Raw genomic sequence first — 17,698 nt, 5'->3', positions numbered from 1 at the left:
GCAAGTGTGTGTGAGAGAGAGCAAGAGTCAGCCTTTTTAGTAGAGGAAGAGAATGAAGCTGTCCGGTCACTTTCCCTGCAAATGAAGATTAGCTCATGGTGTAGACACATATTGGGTCCTGCCTGTTTCTCTCTAGGGGCTTTATTACCATCCATTATCATAACCTCCATAATTTCTAGTTCCTGAGTTTTGGGAAAGATAAGACTATTGGAAGTCCAAGGCAAAATGTTCCTGAAAAATGGCTTTGTTCAGTAAACAAGCAAGGCAGGCTCACACTGAGGAAAGGCTGTTCGCTGAAGATGACAGCCGTTCCCATGACAACACTAAAAACCTTTCACCATTGAGTATCAACAGGAGAACATCTCCCACAGCAAGTACATGAAGCCAGGAGCTTAGTCCTCATCTTCCATAAATCATCCTGTTGGGCACTGATAATAAGGAACTGCCAGTTGTGCACATGCAGCTCTACCTTCTAGGCACCAGCCTGGCTTCAGATGAAAGGAAGAGCAAATAAAGCCAAAGCACCGGTAAGCTGGATTTATGTAAAAGGAAAATTAAGCTCGACTGATGTTCCTGCACTTCCCTCTGCTCTCCAGCTGAGGATCTCAATTTTTAATGATGAAAAGCCAAGCAAAAAATCCAGGCCATTTTACAAACTGCTGAAGAAGCCATGTGATTTTCCCTGTTGTAGAGAAATTTGTCATTGTCATGGGATGGAGAGAGGGGGAGGCCCTGGGTGAATTCTGCTTTTCTTTACCCTAACGCTGTAGTGTCCAGCCTGTGATTCAATAGTTTACTTCTGCATTTGAAACAGAAGGTGGTAAAAGACCATTTGTTACCATGGGATCTTCATTAGGCCTATCAGTTAGTTCCCTGTGTGTCATGATACCTGGGATTGCAGTCATCTGAATGTATGAGGATCTGCTTCCTTTCTTAGGGAGAAAGCCCTTGTACATTTGAAAAAAAAGAGAAAAAATGTGCCCAGAAAGCTCAGAAACCAAAGTGAAGAAAAAGAACAGCAACAAAAAAAGTAATTTTCTGAAATAGCCTTGTTGCTTTTGTTGAGCACATTCTTCTTGAATGGTAGGAGTTAGCAATACTTCCCCAGAAATGAGACTGTTCTGTTATCTTTAGCTTTTCGAACCTATTTTTCTTTTTTATCCTTAAGACTTTAAATATTAAGATCAACTCTTTTTTTTCCCTTTTTTTTTTAAAAAGTTTTTTTTTAAGTCTATTCCAGTTATAACATTAGTTGCTTAGTGATAGTTGTGATACTGCAAGTGGAGGAGTAGAGGTGAGAAAGGAGAGGAGAGTCTGAACCAGCAGAGATTATTCTGTTCTGTAAATACATCTCCTGCAGCTTAAAACTACAAACCCAAATATTAGCAAGATACTTTTTTTTCCCTTTGATTTTTAAACACTTTGGTTTCTCCCATTCTCAGGCTGGATGAAACACATATACTGAAGACTGTGCTATGTGTTCTGCAAATGACCACCTCTTTAAACCCACAGGGATATGCAGGGGTTTCGGGCTCTGGTTCATGGTACTCCCAGTTGCTCTTGTCCTGTGGCACATGTGCGCAACTTGCTGTGACACTAGTGGGACTGAGACACTTATTCAGGACAGGATGTGCTTGGCTGCATCTTGTAAACATCTTAAATTGATGTTGGAAAGGGTGAAGGTGGAACCATGGTGCAGTTTGTCCATGAGTACTGATAAATATCACAATATTACCTTTTCTTCATGAGTTCAGGCACAGTGTTGGACCCCGTGCTCCCCCAAAGCCATGAGTTCCGCACCCTGGTTAATGCTGGAAAGGAGGTGCAAGGTTTCTCATTACCACAGTTCCCAAATGTTCAGGATCAAAGAGCTGATGCTGTGCAGAGGTCAGCATCACCATGTTTCTGTGTATCCTTTTTTGTTGTTACTTGCTGTGCTTGGTGCTTGTTTTACTTGAGCTCTGTTGTGACCTTTCCATACTACTGATTGTGTGCTTTTGAATTACTGGAAGGATGTTGCAGGGAGATGCTGGTGCTAATGGGCTTTCACCTTCTTCCACTTTTGTAACAATACTCAGACTAGCTAACCAGTTCGTGATTTATTCCTTGTGCCATATTTCAGCCATTAACAGGTGGAGCAAAAGCTGTCTAAAAAATGGAAGTTGCTCAGCTCATTCAATGTCATTTCACTGGTGAAAGCCAGTGTGCTCTGGCTTGCTTAATCCTGTGCCTTGCTGCTCACCCACAAGCTAAGGCTGATCTGTGAATGCTCAGAGCTCCTGTTTGAGAGCATGAAGTGTGACTGGACATCTCCCCCCTCCAAGGGAGAGTGCGTCTGTATCCATATGGGCTCCCCTCAAGCAACACTTGTAACCCAATTCAGCATCCTGGCTGCTGGGACAAATGATGGGATGTAGGAGAGAGTCTTTGGGAAACAGTTGTTGATTGTGTTAGAAGGATACTAGCTGGAGAAACTGGGTTTCTCTGACATGACAACAGGATGCTGTTATTTTTCCTTTCTCTAGCTCTGTTTAGCAGCTGGATGCAATATGGAAGCAGATCCCTGAAATGCTTTAACAAGGAGGGTGGCTTGAGGCTCTGTTTCTATTCAAGGGGATAACCGAGTGAGTAGTTTCACAAACGATGCTCAGGCACAATGTGAGTTTCCTCACCCATCTCTTGCCCTCAGCTCCCTGCTGGGGACTGTGCTTCTTTGGGCATAGCAGTGTGGAAACGCAGCCTGTGCTCACTGGTGGAAAGAGCTGATCACAGGGTGTTATGAAATCCCACAGCTGTGGAGCTGGTGTTCTGCTGGGCTTTTCCCCCTTTGTTTGTCTGTTTAGGGTGACAGGTACATGGGTTCATGCGCTGAGCTCTTCTGCATGCTGCACTCTGATGTCTAATATTTTGTAGGATTTTTTAGGAATTGCTCCTAATGAATTTAGGAACAAAGTCATAAGTCATTCATATTTCTAAGGCAGGAAAAAAAAGCTTAAATATTTCCAAGAAAAGCACCACTGTTTATTATGCTGGCTAGGCTGGAAAGTCTTAGTTACAGCGTGTACTGAAGACTGACAGCTAACCCCAAAAGACATAAGCACACAATCCCCCGGAGCACAGCTACCACCCAGGCAGCACACTTGTATGCAGGGGAGTGCAGCATAAAGCTGCCTCTTTTTACCTCTAACAACTAAATATATTGGAAAGGAGCTGTGTTGTGAGAAAGGGAGAGCCTCCAGGCTGTGGGGGGAATATCAGGGCTTTATGCAGGAATAGATTCCCCTAAAAATGAACTTATCATCAATCGGGAGGTGGCAAAGTGAGTTGCAGTCTCCTCTGTACAAAATTACCCTTGGTAACCATAAGCCTGCTACCAGCATGGGTCTAATGAAATGTTAACACTTTTGATCTAAGACACAATTTCTTGTTGTTGTTGTCTTCAGAGCTGCCTGGCTGCTAGGAGGCACATGAAATGGCCCCTATGTCCTGACAGGGGCAGGGTGTTATTGGCAGGCCAGAGAAAACCTCCCTGGCAGGCTGCCGCCCTGTGAGACAAGGCTTGATAAAAAAAGGGCAGGAAAAAGAAGAAAGTCATGGAAAAGAATCTGCAAAATCTCCACCTTCTGCCACAGAAGAGTGGAGCATGAACTGCAGGACCTGGTGAACATAAACATCTCCGCTTCCAAAAACTGGCTAAGCTTTTGCAGTCAAACAGCAAACGTCAAAACAGAAGTAAGTATATATATATGCTAGACCAGCCAGCCCTAGCAGTGCCCCTGTGTGCTTCACAGTCTTCATTACCCACTAACACTGCTTCCTTATATGAGCATTTTCTTTGCAAATACTATATACTTGAAGAACACAGAGGCAAATCAGTTTTGTGTCCTATAAACCAATGTTCACCCCTGCTTTGTTCCTTCAGAGTCATTGTTTTAATAATCCAGTAGATATTTACCTGGGTTTAGCTTTTGAAGTTCTCAATTTTGATGATAAAATCCTTGAACCTAATGGAATTTTTGGAGCAGTTCTTAAGAGCAATTTCTTTGACTTGAACAGGACTGCCTACACTGGTAAAGGTAACCGTATATCAGGTATCAACAGAAGCACAGGTCCATCTTTGACAGCGTCTCCCATGCATACAGTCCTGGCTGGTGGCAGCTCAGAGAACAAGCCAGACGCCCGTCCTGAGGAGCCAGAGGTAATTCAATCTGAGCTAGCTCAATTTTGAATTTAAGTGGTCTCTACTTGCCAGCAATAGCTCAAACTTGCTATTACTCTTAATCCATAGGGTACTGGGCAGAATTTACTGTGTACATCTCATATGTAGTGAAAGGACAAGGGGTAACGGGTTAAAACTGAAACAGGGGAAGTTTAGATTGGATATAAGGAGGAAATTCTTTCCTGTTAGGGTGGTGAGGCACTGGAATAGGTTGCCCAGGGAGGTTGTGAATGCTCCATCCCTGGCAGTGTTCAAGACCAGGTTGGATGAGGCTTTGGGTGATATGATTTAGTGTGAGGTGTCCCTGCCCATGGCAGGGGGGTTGGAACTGGATGATCTAAAGGTCCTTTCCAGTCCTAACCATTCTATGATTCTATGATATCATGTATGGAGCAGCTGGCCTGCAAGTCAGTAGGAAACTCAACAGAAGGATCCAGAATCCAGCTGAATGTGGGAAAGGAAAAGCTGTGTGTGAGCTGGGGTAAGTAGCTGGTGGCACAGGGCACGTCCCGAGTAAACCCCTGCTTGGCTGTGCAGCTGCATTTATCTCTATTATAGTTCTTATCATGATACCAACTTTTCAGGAATAGCTGTGATTTTTGTTTAATTATGATGTGGATGGGCTTTTCCTTTTTCCTTCAAATGCAAATGATGCCCAGGGTTGATGCTGCTCCTTGTGAACAATGGCCCTACCTGTGTGGCATGATGAACATCTAACATCAAACCTTTGGTGCAGTCTTACAGGGCATGTGTGGTGGTTTCTCTGGCGTATCAGCTGCATGGCTTAATTTCTGTGTCAAACCACAGACTGATGGCAGGAATGGAGCTTTGGATTTGAGCATTCATTCAGCTCCATCAAGATTTATATACTTATTTATTTATACATTTAGAATTGCAATATTAATGGTGGTTAACAGAGGTTTCCTGGAAACAGAGATGACATTTAAAAACCAAAGTACAATGAAATTGATGTGATTGTGTGTATCAGAGAGAGGGAGTGCTTACCATAACTGGAATAATAATTGATATTACTAATGTAGACATTGACATGTCAGCATCATTATAACATCATTACAGCAGCCTGAGTTGGAGCTCGAAGGTAGCAGTGCAATCGCAGCATGTCACCTGCATCCTTGAAGGAGCAGAGCTGGGGCTGAAGCAGGACAGCACATCTGCTGACCGCCTGGTGCCTGGGACAACCAGAGACAACAAATGTGTTCAAGGGTTCCTCACCATGCAATTGCTGTGTGAGCCCTGAGCTTCACTGGGCAGCACTGAGTCATGAGTAGTCGTGGGAATAAATTCATCCACTAAGTCAGAAGTGTCACAAGGAGCAGTGTCCTCTGTCTGCTGGATGGGGGGAGGAAGGGTGCCTAGCTGGAAGAGGCATGTAGGGATGGGCAGGAGAGGGGAGAGGAACTGTTCTGCTAATAGGTAGCAAGGGAAGCACTCTATAATGTTGTATATCTCCAAATGCACTTCTGGCTGGCATTTTAAGCACTGACTTCCAAATCAACAGGCTGGAATGGTTGCTACATTCATGTATTGGGAATGGTTTATTAAACAGCTGTAATTGTAGAATGCAATGGCAAATGCATTTGCTTTATGGTAGTACATTTCAGTAAAAATGGTTTAATGACTGTATTGAAGTTGTTTGTTGGGAAATGTGGGAGCTATGCAATTAGGTGAATGCATTTTCCAGGATTATGATCATCCAGTTTTAATATACCCTGTATGCCTGCAATGGATTTAGTCAGTCCTGTGACCTTTGGTAAGAAGTGGGTAGAGGTAGCATAAATACAGACTTTTCCTTCTAGCTCATGGATATGCAAAATCAGTTTTCCCTCTTTTTGATATGGAAAGCAACCTCACTTTCATGGAGCATGGCAGGCTGAGGTGTCTTTAAAACCAGCCAGATCCTTTAACCCTCTCCAGAAATGCACAGCCTTGGGCCAAGCTTGAAAGACAATGTACATGAAGAGGTCCCTCCTTGGTCTATCTCTTGTGCTGCCTTCTCACTTGCTGTGTGCAGAATTTGATTAAAAAGCCTATCACTTCAGTGCGTTTGTGGTCTTGGAAAGGAGGTTGAGAAGATTAGGAGAAGCAGGCCTTTACCTGAAATAGGAGGGGGGGAAGTCTTATGTGGAATCAGTATGACAAGTCAATGTTCATGCTCTGTACTAGTTTCTGGAGTGGAGCAGAATTGCTTGTTTAATAGTCTGTCTTCTGCTTTGTGTTCCCATCTTACAGCAAACCCTGCCATTCTCGGAAGAATCTCAATTGTGTAACCAGAGGCTTTCCACAAAATGGGATGGGAATGGATTTTCCAAAGGCTCTGAAGCAAGTCAGATAAAGCTGAATGTTTGACTGCCTTCCATGCCTTGAGCAGCCAGTGTTGTGCAGCCAGGAACCCAGTGGAAGTCAGTGATCTCCAAGGGGGCTGTTGATGGCTTCATGGTGGGGGCAGTAGTGTCCGTACTGGTGTATTCGCAAGGGGGCTGTAAGGGTATAAAATGGCCAGATCCATAAAAGGCTTTAGGTGCCTAGGATAAGAGAGAAACATCAATTATGGAAGGTTTTTGTCATCATGACTCCATGCCTACTGATCAAAGGTGAGAGGGAAGGGGGTCAGAGATGGTTTAAGACCCCAAACTACAGTCACAACTCTGCTTGCTCTCAGATCTCTGTCCTTTAAGCACAAACAGAGTGAAATCAAAACCAGTTCTCAAATCAGCTCATATTCAGTCTCCTCCTTGACCTCTGTCACATGGGGGGAGATGGTAAAGCTTAATAAGGAAATCCATTTCACACAAGATCCTGCGCCTGTAGATAGCTACGTTATAATTGACTGTCTTAATTTGTGTGCCTCTTTTGCTCCTTTTTTTAATCTTTGCATCTATTAATTATTGCAGAACAGTTCTTAATGATAACTCCCAGGCAGTTTGTGCTGCTGTTCTGAAATTATAAAATGATATAGTTGGCAGAATGGGTACAGACATGTACAGTTAATTGGGTTTTCGCAGAAGGAAATTACATAGTATAATAATATGCCCAGGGTGCCATTGGAAGTGCAATTTCTTATTGCTTTATTAAATAGGATTGGGAGAATATGAGCTCTGCGTTATAAATTGTCTCAGAATTTATCCCAAAGCTGTGGCGGTTTTAATCCCCAGTCACTGAGCCCTGGCATCACAAAGTCATTGCTGTGAGGGCCCCTCTTCATTTCTGCTCCCCCAGCTCATTCATTAAGGTAGCAGGTTTAGCTTTAGAGTCCCAGGGATGCTGGACTGGTTGGGTGTTCTGTGCCTGAAGTTGCAGGAATCACACTATCATAAAACAAGTGGTGGGTCGTGGTGGCGTCCGAGAGGTGAGCTCTGAAAACCCAGAGCTTTGTGGAGGGACAGCACTTGTGTTTTTAGGAACCAGGATTGGACAGAGGCCGTTGTGGAGGCTTTTCCTAAGTGAGAAAGGTTGGTAGAAATGAATGTGTTTAATTTTCTGCTAAATGCAAGTCTCAAAACAAAGGCTTCTCTCACGGCCTGAATGCACAATCTTGGGTCAGCTTGAAAGGTGATACACAAACTGGGTAGCTTTGATGTCTGTGAAGGCTTTCTTAAATAAAGGCATTGAAGGAAATTTGAAGGATAAATGGAGATTTGAAGTTTATTTCTACTAAGAAGCCAGTTCCTATGAAAAGAACAACTCCTCCCCCCAGAAAGTTCAAATAGCAAATCTTGATTATTGCTACCTGCTGCCTTAGCTGGAAATGTCAATAATTTGATAGCAGCCTCAGCACTTTGATATCTCACAAGTGCTGCCAGCTGCAGCATGGCAGAGAGACCTGAACCCTGATCCTGGTTTAGCTCCTGGCCTCCTGCACACCCCTGAGAGTGCAGCTCTTCTTTTCTCCAATTCATCTTCCCAGCTGTCAAAGGGGGGTTGTAAACTTTACCATTTCTGTGAAGGGCTCAGAGCCCCTCAGCGAGATGCTCTGGATGCAGGCAGCATGCTCATTTCTTCCTGCGTATATAAAGAGCGTGCAGTCTCCTCCAGCTGTCTCCACTAATCTCATTAAAACTCTGGTTTTATGAGTTGGGGATTTATAATTTCTTTGTTGTTGTTGCTGCTGCTGCTGGTTTTCTGTACCACCACTCATAATTAGGTGACAGCTCTTGAACTAGTATGTCAAAACAGCATGGTTGAAGCAGAAAAGTACTGGGAACATCATCTTTAATCAGACAACAGTGATTCATATTTAACGGGGTAGATGGTAAGTCCTAGATCTGGCTGGCTCACAGTGAAGTTTTCCCAAGGACAGGCTGTTGTTAAGAGTTTTACACAACTGTCTAGGCCCCACCGCTTGGGGTTTTTGATGGGAACTATTTAATATGCACTTTCTGTCATTGTGTCAGAGCTGTAGCTGGGGAGCTCTGAGCCCTGCTAATTCTTTTCAGGCTTATTTTATAGAAGCTGTACAAAAAAAGAAACACAAAAGAGATTATTTTGGTTGAGCCCTCCAGCTTAGTTGGAAATTCATTGTTTCCAGGAGTCCCAGCTCTTTGTTCCCCAGTCTCTCAACATCACAAAACCTAGCATCAGCCCATGTGGCTGTAGATACCACATATAAACCAGTCTTGTGTTCCTCTGAAGCCTGCTTGGTGTAGCTGCTTTCCTAGAAGGGTTTCTTTTTCTTCCATGCACCCGATGCAGGGCCATTCAATCTGTTATAAGCAGGCAGCTGCAGTCCTTGATATTTCAATATATTCCAGCTCCCAACTGGTAACATCCAGCCAGCAAGTACTTGTTTTCCCTTTTGTCCAATACTCACCCTCCCATCAGGGAGGAGCTAGAAGATCCTGGGGGTGGTTGGGCATGCGTCAGGGTTATGTTCAGGTATATCAAGGGCTTGTTTGGCCTTTGGAAGTCCAGGGGCTGAGGAAAGGGAGCTCAGTCTATGGGCTGACAGAAGGGAGGCCCTGATCAGGTCTTGTTCTTTAAGGTCCTTGGGTCTTTCTGGGTTAATAATGCTTCTTATTAAAGATTTGCACCTGAAACTCTCCTTTCTTCTTCCTCCTTCCATGCATTCAGCTGGGTTGGATTAACTGGGATCTTTGAGATAGACCCATGGGACGTGGGAGCATCTTCATTGTTCATTTAAGATGCCCTGTGACTCAGCAAAGAGCTATCATGGCAGCCTGCATGTGGGGAAGCATTTAAATTTATCCTGCTTACAGTGGCTGCTCTCCAGCATCCTGGTTTGTAGGGTACCAGAACCCTGGAATAAAGACAGTATTTTCGTATTGCCTTAAATAAACTCTCATTCTTGACCAGAACTTTGTACTTCATTACATGGGTATGTTAAATGCAGTATTTATTCACAGTGCTATGCAGTCTTACAATAATAACATTTGATGCTGTTTAGGATTAAAAGGCTCAGGTTTCAAGAGCTGAAAGGATTCCTAGCTGGAAGGAATCAGCTCTCAAGTACTCAGATACCATATAGCACAGTCCTGAGCTAACAGTTCATTTTCCAATAATGTTTCTAGAGCTGAAGCTACCGACCCTTGTGAGAAGACCACTTGAGCTGGTAGGCCAGCGTTGGTCTGGTGTAGCAGCTTCTGTATTCCTGTGGTATTTTACTTCTGAGATGTTATCTCTCTATATATAAAGAAAATCTTTGATTTCAGCACTCCTGATTGTAAATATCATAGAATCACAGACTGGTTTGGGTTGGGAAGGACCTTAAAGCTCACCCAGTTCCAACCCTCTGCCGTGGACAGGGACAGCTTCCACTAGAGCAGGTTTCTCCAAGCCCTGTCCAACCTGGCCTTGAACACTGCCAGGGATGGGGCAGCCAGGAAAGTGGAGTGCGTGGTGTGTGACTGTTCTTTGCACATGTGCTGCCTGCTGAAGGTCACTGAAATGGGGGTTTGGTCCTCAAGTGCCACCGCTGGAGTAGTGCAGTGGTTGCATGGGGACACTCAGGGCAGTTTAAGTGCTGCCAGGATCTCTGCCAGAATGGAGATGAATGTACATGGCATGCTTGTGAATTGCTCAAAGAAATTAGTGGGTGGAAGGGGAAAGAGAAGGGGGAGGTGGGGTTGCCTTTTTCTCCTGCACTCTCATACAGTAGAAGGCTGATGACTGGGAGCTATTGAAATGCTTATAATTGTCTCATTATGGACAGAAAATGTAATTAAAAGGGACAGCAATCTTTCTCCAAATGGAAAACACTGTGGTCTATCTTTGAAAGCAATTCTGGCTATTAGTGCAGGTGGTAATGTCCCAGCAATTGAACCCAATCTAATTTAGGTGTCAAAACACTAAGGAGAAAAAATGAGTTCCCTTCCAGATACCAGCTGACACAGCCACTGTGTGTGAAGGGAGAAACGGGAGCCTGAAGCAGTGTGCAGAGCTTGGGTGGGACAGGGTGTGACAAGCAGCCCTAATGCAGAAGCACTTGAGTGTGGAGGTGGGTACCCACCAAAGGTGTCAGGGTCTTTGCCTGATCTGTTACCCCCGGTGCTGCCTTGCCTTGAGACGGAGGTATGATGGGTACACCGAGCAGCACATGATGATGCCGTTTGCAGATGGCATTGAGTGCATTACATTTGCTGGAGATGGGTTCAGCCAAACGTCCTCCAGAACAATAAGAGAATCGTTTGCATCCTTGTCTTGTTTTGCTGAGATGTTGAAGCAGCTCCATAGCCTGGGAAAAAAAGGGGTGCTCCTTGAATTTGTCTGGAAAGCTAAGATGTGTATGAGAGAGATAGCTGGGTGAAAACATGAACCCTGTGCTGGACTCTGTGGCTGTTTCCCTCTCTTGCTCTGAGAGGCATGGCTTCAGGCAACCTTCTGTGCAGGAAAAGGGAGGTTCACGCAGGCTTGCAGCAAGGAGCCTGGCTAGGTGCAGAGTTAGTCCAGCCCAGAGGTGCTCTCCAAGACCCTCCGAAAAGCCTTCAATTCGTCAGAGCCCTGAAACTGCAAGGAATTTAATTCCACATTCCTCAGGCATTATGAGGTTAACCCCCCCCATTTTTTGGTGGAGTAACCAATGGGACTTGACTTCAACCCTTGGTGTGTTTCCTTTGAATGAAAATCTACAAAACCCTGCGCTCTCCCTCTATCGTTCATTTCTGTGTGCTGCTTTTCTTCTGGGATCAAAAGCAGAGGAGCCGAGGTGCAGAGAGAAAATGATCTTCCTGCTCTTCCTCGCTGCATGAAAAATTGAGTAGTTAGAGTTACTGCAGGTAAAAGAAGTTCCTCTGCATTGGTTCCCTGTGGCTTAATGCTTGGGTATGCGACAGGCTACTTTGGCATTATGCTGATGCAACCAGCCTTTTCGTATTCAGCTGCTGAGATATGGAGAGGCCACCACTGAAAATGAGCTGCTGCTCCTCTGTTAGGTGGGGACTGATGGCTCAGGAAACCCTGCTCAGAAAAGCCTATGCATGAGTAAGCATTACTGGGGGAACCGGTGGAAGCTGCCACCTTATGGTACCTGGCCAAGATCTGAAACGTGTCTCCCTGGTCTCTAGCTTTAAGACTTCATGTCTTGACTTTGCAGCCTGGAAAGGGGAGGGTGATGAGGGAGACTGAAAGGAAGAATTAACAAGCAAAGTAAAGTAGCTAATTTTTTGTTTCATCTCCTGAGACATGAAAGAAGTTTTTTGCAGTTAATGAATTATTTCTGAAAACACTGGTAATAGCTGCAGGCAACACAAGTTTCCAGTTTCCCAATGAGCAAGCATCACTTATGTCCTGATTTACAATTCTAATGTACTTTCATTTGCAGTAGCTCAACTCTAACATGACTGGGGGTCTGGAAAGAGGCCAGAAGAAGTAGCCATGTTTCCGACAGTTTAGTAATCTCCTTAGATGCAGCAGTGGAAAACAGTGGCCAGATCCTATTGAAGCCTGGAGCAACTAATTATCTCAGCAGAGAGGCTCCAGAGCCCTTTGTTAGCAGCGGGGAGTTTCTGGTTGCTGCGAGCACCACGGTGATTTCAAGCTAAGCAGAAAAATCAGTTGTGTCATAGGCCAAGCAGCTCTGCTGCTATTAAACAGAGCAGGGTGGGATGCCAGCCCTGCTGAGAGCAATGCAAGTTTTGCTCTGGACTTCAGAAACAGTGGGGTTTTTGCCTCCTTTTCAAAGAAAACCTATGGCCAAGCTGGAGTTCAAACCCAGCCAAGAACAGGGACTGAACATGCCACCAGTGCCTGATCCCCTCCGTGTCCCCAGGTGGAAAGGTGGTTACTTGAAGTCCCACCTCACACCAGGAGCTGAGGCTGTTGACCACTGGGGGCACGGGGAACAGGGAAGGTGCTGCTCTGGCTGAGTCTCCAGGGCTGGGTTGGCATCCCAGTGGCACTGCTCAGTGACTGAGGGATGTGTCATCCAAGAGAAACAGAGAAACAGATGGCAGAGGGAGTTACAGTGGGAGGAAAACCCAATTAGAAGTCCCAGCATGGTTTGTGTAGGGATATGGATCTTATACCTTAAGTAGCAGCCAGGAAAAGAGGCACTCAGCTTTTTCACCCATGGTGGAGAAAATTCTTGTTTCAGGCAGGGAATGATATTGAAAAAAGCTTTTGCAAAGCTTTTGAGAGATTATTCTCTAAAGCATGAGTGAATAAGGGAGATACAATAGAGGAGATGGACTTAATATATCCAAAATGTGGGATCATTATTCCAATATAGGGTTTTTTACATTTCCTCTCCCAGAAGGATACTTAAGCCAGCAGCCTGGGAGTTGGAAGTCTACAATCCCACCCCTGGGAATACCCCTAGCCCCTCCTGGCATAAGCATCCGGTGTCTGTGGGGTCACTTGCACCCCTGTTTTGGCCATTCAGAAGTTAATTTTCAGCAGCAGTGAGCATTAGCATGAGCTAATGGGCAGCCAGCACCTCTGAGCCTCAACTGCTGTAGAATTCCTCATCTGTGAAGCAGGGCTTGTAAGTTTTCACTGTGCAGAGGGGCCGGGCACCAGCTCGCAGGAGTGGGTACGTCAGGAGAGGCTGTGGTGTGATTCATGGCCTCTGAAGAGGGACGACAAGGGCTTCTCTGCAGTGAGAAGACCACAGGGTGCTGTTAGCACGCAGGGCAATGCTCCTCCCTGCGAGGTGGCAAAGCTAATGGACAGTCTGTCAATGTCCAGAGACTGTGATAAGGCTAAAGAGAGCACATTTCATGCTCTCAGCAGGTGCTTGGGGGATGCTGGGACAGTGACTGTGGAAGGGAAACTGTTTTGAACAGGCAGCTGTGTGTGTCTAGAGGGGGAAAAAACACCCAAACACCCCCACCCCCCATTTGTGCATCTGGGTGTTATTTAACTTGCAAAACACAAACCTTGGATTTCAGACAACATCCGATCTGTATTTTCCTGTGCGATTCTTGCATTGTCATCGCATCGCTGATGCATTATGCTGGAGCATGACTGCTGCATCCTGCCCCCAGTCGTGCCCAGCCACCGGGAGAGCAGGCGAAGGCACGACTGCTACGCTGATCTGTCTAACTTCCACATGCTTGATCTGCTGTCAGAGCCATCCCTGCTCCCCCTGCAGCCCTGCAGTTGGTCGTGGTGTTGCTTTGCAGGTGAACTGCACAGTGTGTACTGACGCATGCTATTTATAGGAGGGCAAGGTGTCTGCTTAAGGAATGGGGTACATGTTCTGGGAGCAGGATGAGGAAGAGTGATTAAGCAAGAAAGAGCAACAGATTTCTGGTTTTATTCCCTAACAAAAGAGCTAGGGAATAAAATCAGAAAAGTAATTCCTGACTAACATGAGATATGGCAAAAGTAATGTATCTTTGTTTATTCTTTCTCACTGTGAGCACTTTTTTCCCCATGAAACTGTATTCCTACCTCTTACTGCACTCTTAATTATCTTGCTGAATACACTGTGTAGTTCTCAGATCACTAAGTAATGTTAATAAATTACTCTTAGGAAATAGATATGAGTTTTCTCCCCATTGGAGGGTGCTCAGGAACAAAGGGCTAGAGTTAAATACAGGACCAGAGCCCAGGCATTCTCAGGCCTCACCATTATGCTAAAGACATTGAGTCATCGTAGAAGCTCATAACAGCAACACGAGTGGTAATGACTCCCCATCCTTCAAGCTTTTTGCTTCACATAAAGAAGTCCAATAACTGCTGTTCAATGAGTTTATTCTGGAACTCTACAAGAGTATCAATAGCACAAACCATAATGTAGGCATATATTAAGAAAACTGCAACAGAGCACAGGATGCTTGGTGTCCTGGAAATCCTCTTTAGGAGCCCCACTATGTCTATAAAGGCTTCCTACAGCTCTGGGTATGGTCTAGTCAGCAGAGTATCCCATTTCAGCTTCCATTCATCATGACACCAGAATGCCAAAAGCATGGAGTCAGGAGACAGGCATTTGCAAAATCCTTCCTTCACTTTCTCTTTATTTTTGTTATATAAGTTCTACATTTCCTGGAATGGAGGCTCTGAACTGCTGAACTCAGTCTCAAATCAGCCCAGCCAACAAGCTCATTTATATTAATAGGAAATCAACTGTTCCTTTTTGCTGGATTCCCAGTGGAGCAGCGGGTGGTCTGCTTTTTCCATGCAGCCATCCTATTCCATACTGAAATGCCTCAAAAAGGTTTGTTTGCTGGGAGATGTTAGTGGAACCCAATATTGCTGATGTGAAAAACAAATAAAGAAAACCACAGAGTCTTCTGGTCAATTAGACCTTCAGAAAGTGTTCGATCTTTTGTATACAGTTAGATAGCACTTAATAGCTGTCTTCCAACGGCCTCATGGCTTTTAATGACTAGTCATTGAAAGAACACCCAAACAGGACAACCCAGAGTTAAAGCTGTGGTCACATTATCTGCCAGGAGCTTGTGTTTTAGAGTTTGGATGTAGTTGCTATAAGAACTCACCTTACCTGGCCCAGCTGGTCAGCACTGGTTGTCTGGGGAAGATGTGTAAGAAAAGCTGTACGGGACAACTTACTGGCTACTCTATTAATGGAGGAGAATGAACAACTTTTTTCTTTATATCATTAGGCAGAGGGTTTCTGTATCTTCTATTCTTTGTCTTGTACTGTGATTTTCTTTCCCATTTAGTTGCCATTTAAAGTGTTTAAACTCCCTGGAGCTCCTGGGACATCCAGACTTTGCCATAAGCGGCGTGGGCCCAGCTGGTTGGATGCTGGGGAGCCACTGTCACTGTGACGATGGAATGGGGCCCTGTGCTTGGATCCTCCCAGCAGGCAGATTGCACGTTTACATAATGATGCAACTGAGTGACCTGCCCACAGCAGCAGTGACATGTCTTTCCCAGCCCCTCGTTATCATTGTACAGGATTGGACCTTAGCCATGAAGTTAGAGGAGAGGTCATCCTCCCACGCTTTAACCAAGCCAAGAGAGACACTCTTGGGATTTGTTTCCTGCCTAATACTGCCTGAGGTGCTGCGCTGCGGGTTGGGGGGCCCAGTGGTAAACCCTATGGTCTATTTTCGCCCTTGGCATGGCTGCTCTTACCTTCCTCTATGGCTCAGCTAGATGCCTGGTGTCACCCTCATCGTGTTGGCTGTGCTGGGGTCAAGAGCAATGAAGGGTGGCAGTTTCTGCACAGCCACACAAGCACTATGTCTTACCACATGCTCAGAAGGTAAGCACGTGCTTGTGTAGAGTTGTAGGTGTTTGATAAGCTCTGTCTCAGACTCCTGCACTTTTGGGACTTGATTTTTTAAGGGATTTTTGGTTTTGCCGGCCTCCCATGATTCAGAAAATAATGTCTGCAATTTATTGTATCAGCTGCCTATTAAATATGCGTGTAAAGAGGAATAAAACTGGACCATGAACATCCATGGCAGTTAATGATTGTTAAATGGTTTACATTTACATTTTTCATGGCTGCATCAGTCTTATTCTCACTGTCCCCTTGTGTTCGCCTCTTCACTGTCCAGGAGAGTGCTAGAAGCTTCATCCCTGTGGAGTTCAAGTACCATCAAGATGTGTAAACAGTGGATTACATTATGTATTTTTTATGTTCAGCACATAGACCAATTCATTTCAATGTCAATTATTGCTAACCACATGTCTGCCAACATTATAAAAACAGCGCTGGGTACAGCACAACATAAACCTACCTTCAGATTAGAGATGTGGGATCCTTGCTTAATTATATAGGGATTAAACTGAATGATGCAGTGTTGCACAGATTTGCTCTTATTTTCCAAAGCTAAGGTTAATGCGCAGTGCTTGTGTTTCTAATCAGAAACCACAAAGTTTAGCTGCTGTGACACATTAGTCTCAGCCTCTGCCTAGATGGTTGCAGATGATACTCTGGGGCAAAGTTAGCTCTAAATGCTCTTGCTTGCTGAATAATAACGATGTCGCATTTCTTAGTAGCTCAAGTTTCCTAACAGAAAGTAGGAATGAAGATAAGTAAGTAGAAACAGCATGGAAGAATCCAATCCCTATTTTATAAGCAGAGATTTTCATGTGAAAACCCTTTGTAAACAATTTAAATTATTACTTACTCTTCCAAAATGATTAACTTATATTGAAAAGCTGTTCAGCTGTGTTGAAATGCCTAAACAGCCTCCTTGGGTTTGGTACCACGATATGCTGTTACATGGGAGCAGAAAAGTCCCTGGAGAAGGCAGTAGCATCTTCAGAAGCAAGGACCATGCTGCACCATCTGTACTTTCAAGCCCAACTTCCAGCACTGCACACCAAGTTCAACTCTGGAAAAACACCATTGGGTTTATTAAAAAGAGAATTAAAAGTAACCCAATAAAGTGCCTGTGGCCTAAGAAAGCATGCACTTGCCAGGTCATTGCCTAGTAGGTATTTAACATCTGTGTCTGACTGTATGAAGTAAAGCTCTACACAGTGCAGTGGGATCAGGCCATGCAGACACAGCAAGGAGTGCCCAGCCACGGATGAGTGCTGCCTGTTCCTGGTGTGGTGTGTCCCTGCAGCCCCGTGGCTCTTCTTGGGTCCCTCTGCCCAACAGGGAGATGGGGAAGAGCTGGACAAGCCCCAGCACTGTTGGGGCTCTTTTGCCCTGACTCAGGATGTGCACTCCCTTGCCAGATGGTTTTGTTTGATTAACATTTGGGATTATTGGCTGTTGTGTTGCTCGGTGCAAGGCGGACATTGACTTGCTCAGGGTGTTTGGAAAACAGATACAGTGGTTTTGTAGGTGATCTAGAGGATGATGTGAAACAAAGGAAAACAAAAAGGTGCGTAGCTTAGCCTACATAAGAAGAATCACAGGAAAACCCATCCAGGTGGGAAGGAAGCAATGGTGAGGTTATTGCTGATGGAGCCAGAGAGGAAAGATCAGTAACTTCTGATGCCTGAAGTAATGCTGAGGCTAGTGCTGAGCAGGCAACGAGCTGCCACTGGTGATGTGGGCTGGGGGGATCCTGATTTCCACATGGTGCTTCTGCCTTGTGGTTTACTTTAACCAGCTTGTTAGGGTCTGGG

The sequence above is a fragment of the Pezoporus wallicus genome, unplaced genomic scaffold (assembly GCF_028554395.1).
Source record: "Pezoporus wallicus isolate ANWC-B61680 ecotype Strahan unplaced genomic scaffold, APGP_CSIRO_Pwel_v1 contig_9238, whole genome shotgun sequence".
NCBI classification, from domain to species: domain Eukaryota; kingdom Metazoa; phylum Chordata; class Aves; order Psittaciformes; family Psittacidae; genus Pezoporus; species Pezoporus wallicus.
This window is presented reverse-complemented; position numbering follows the sequence as displayed.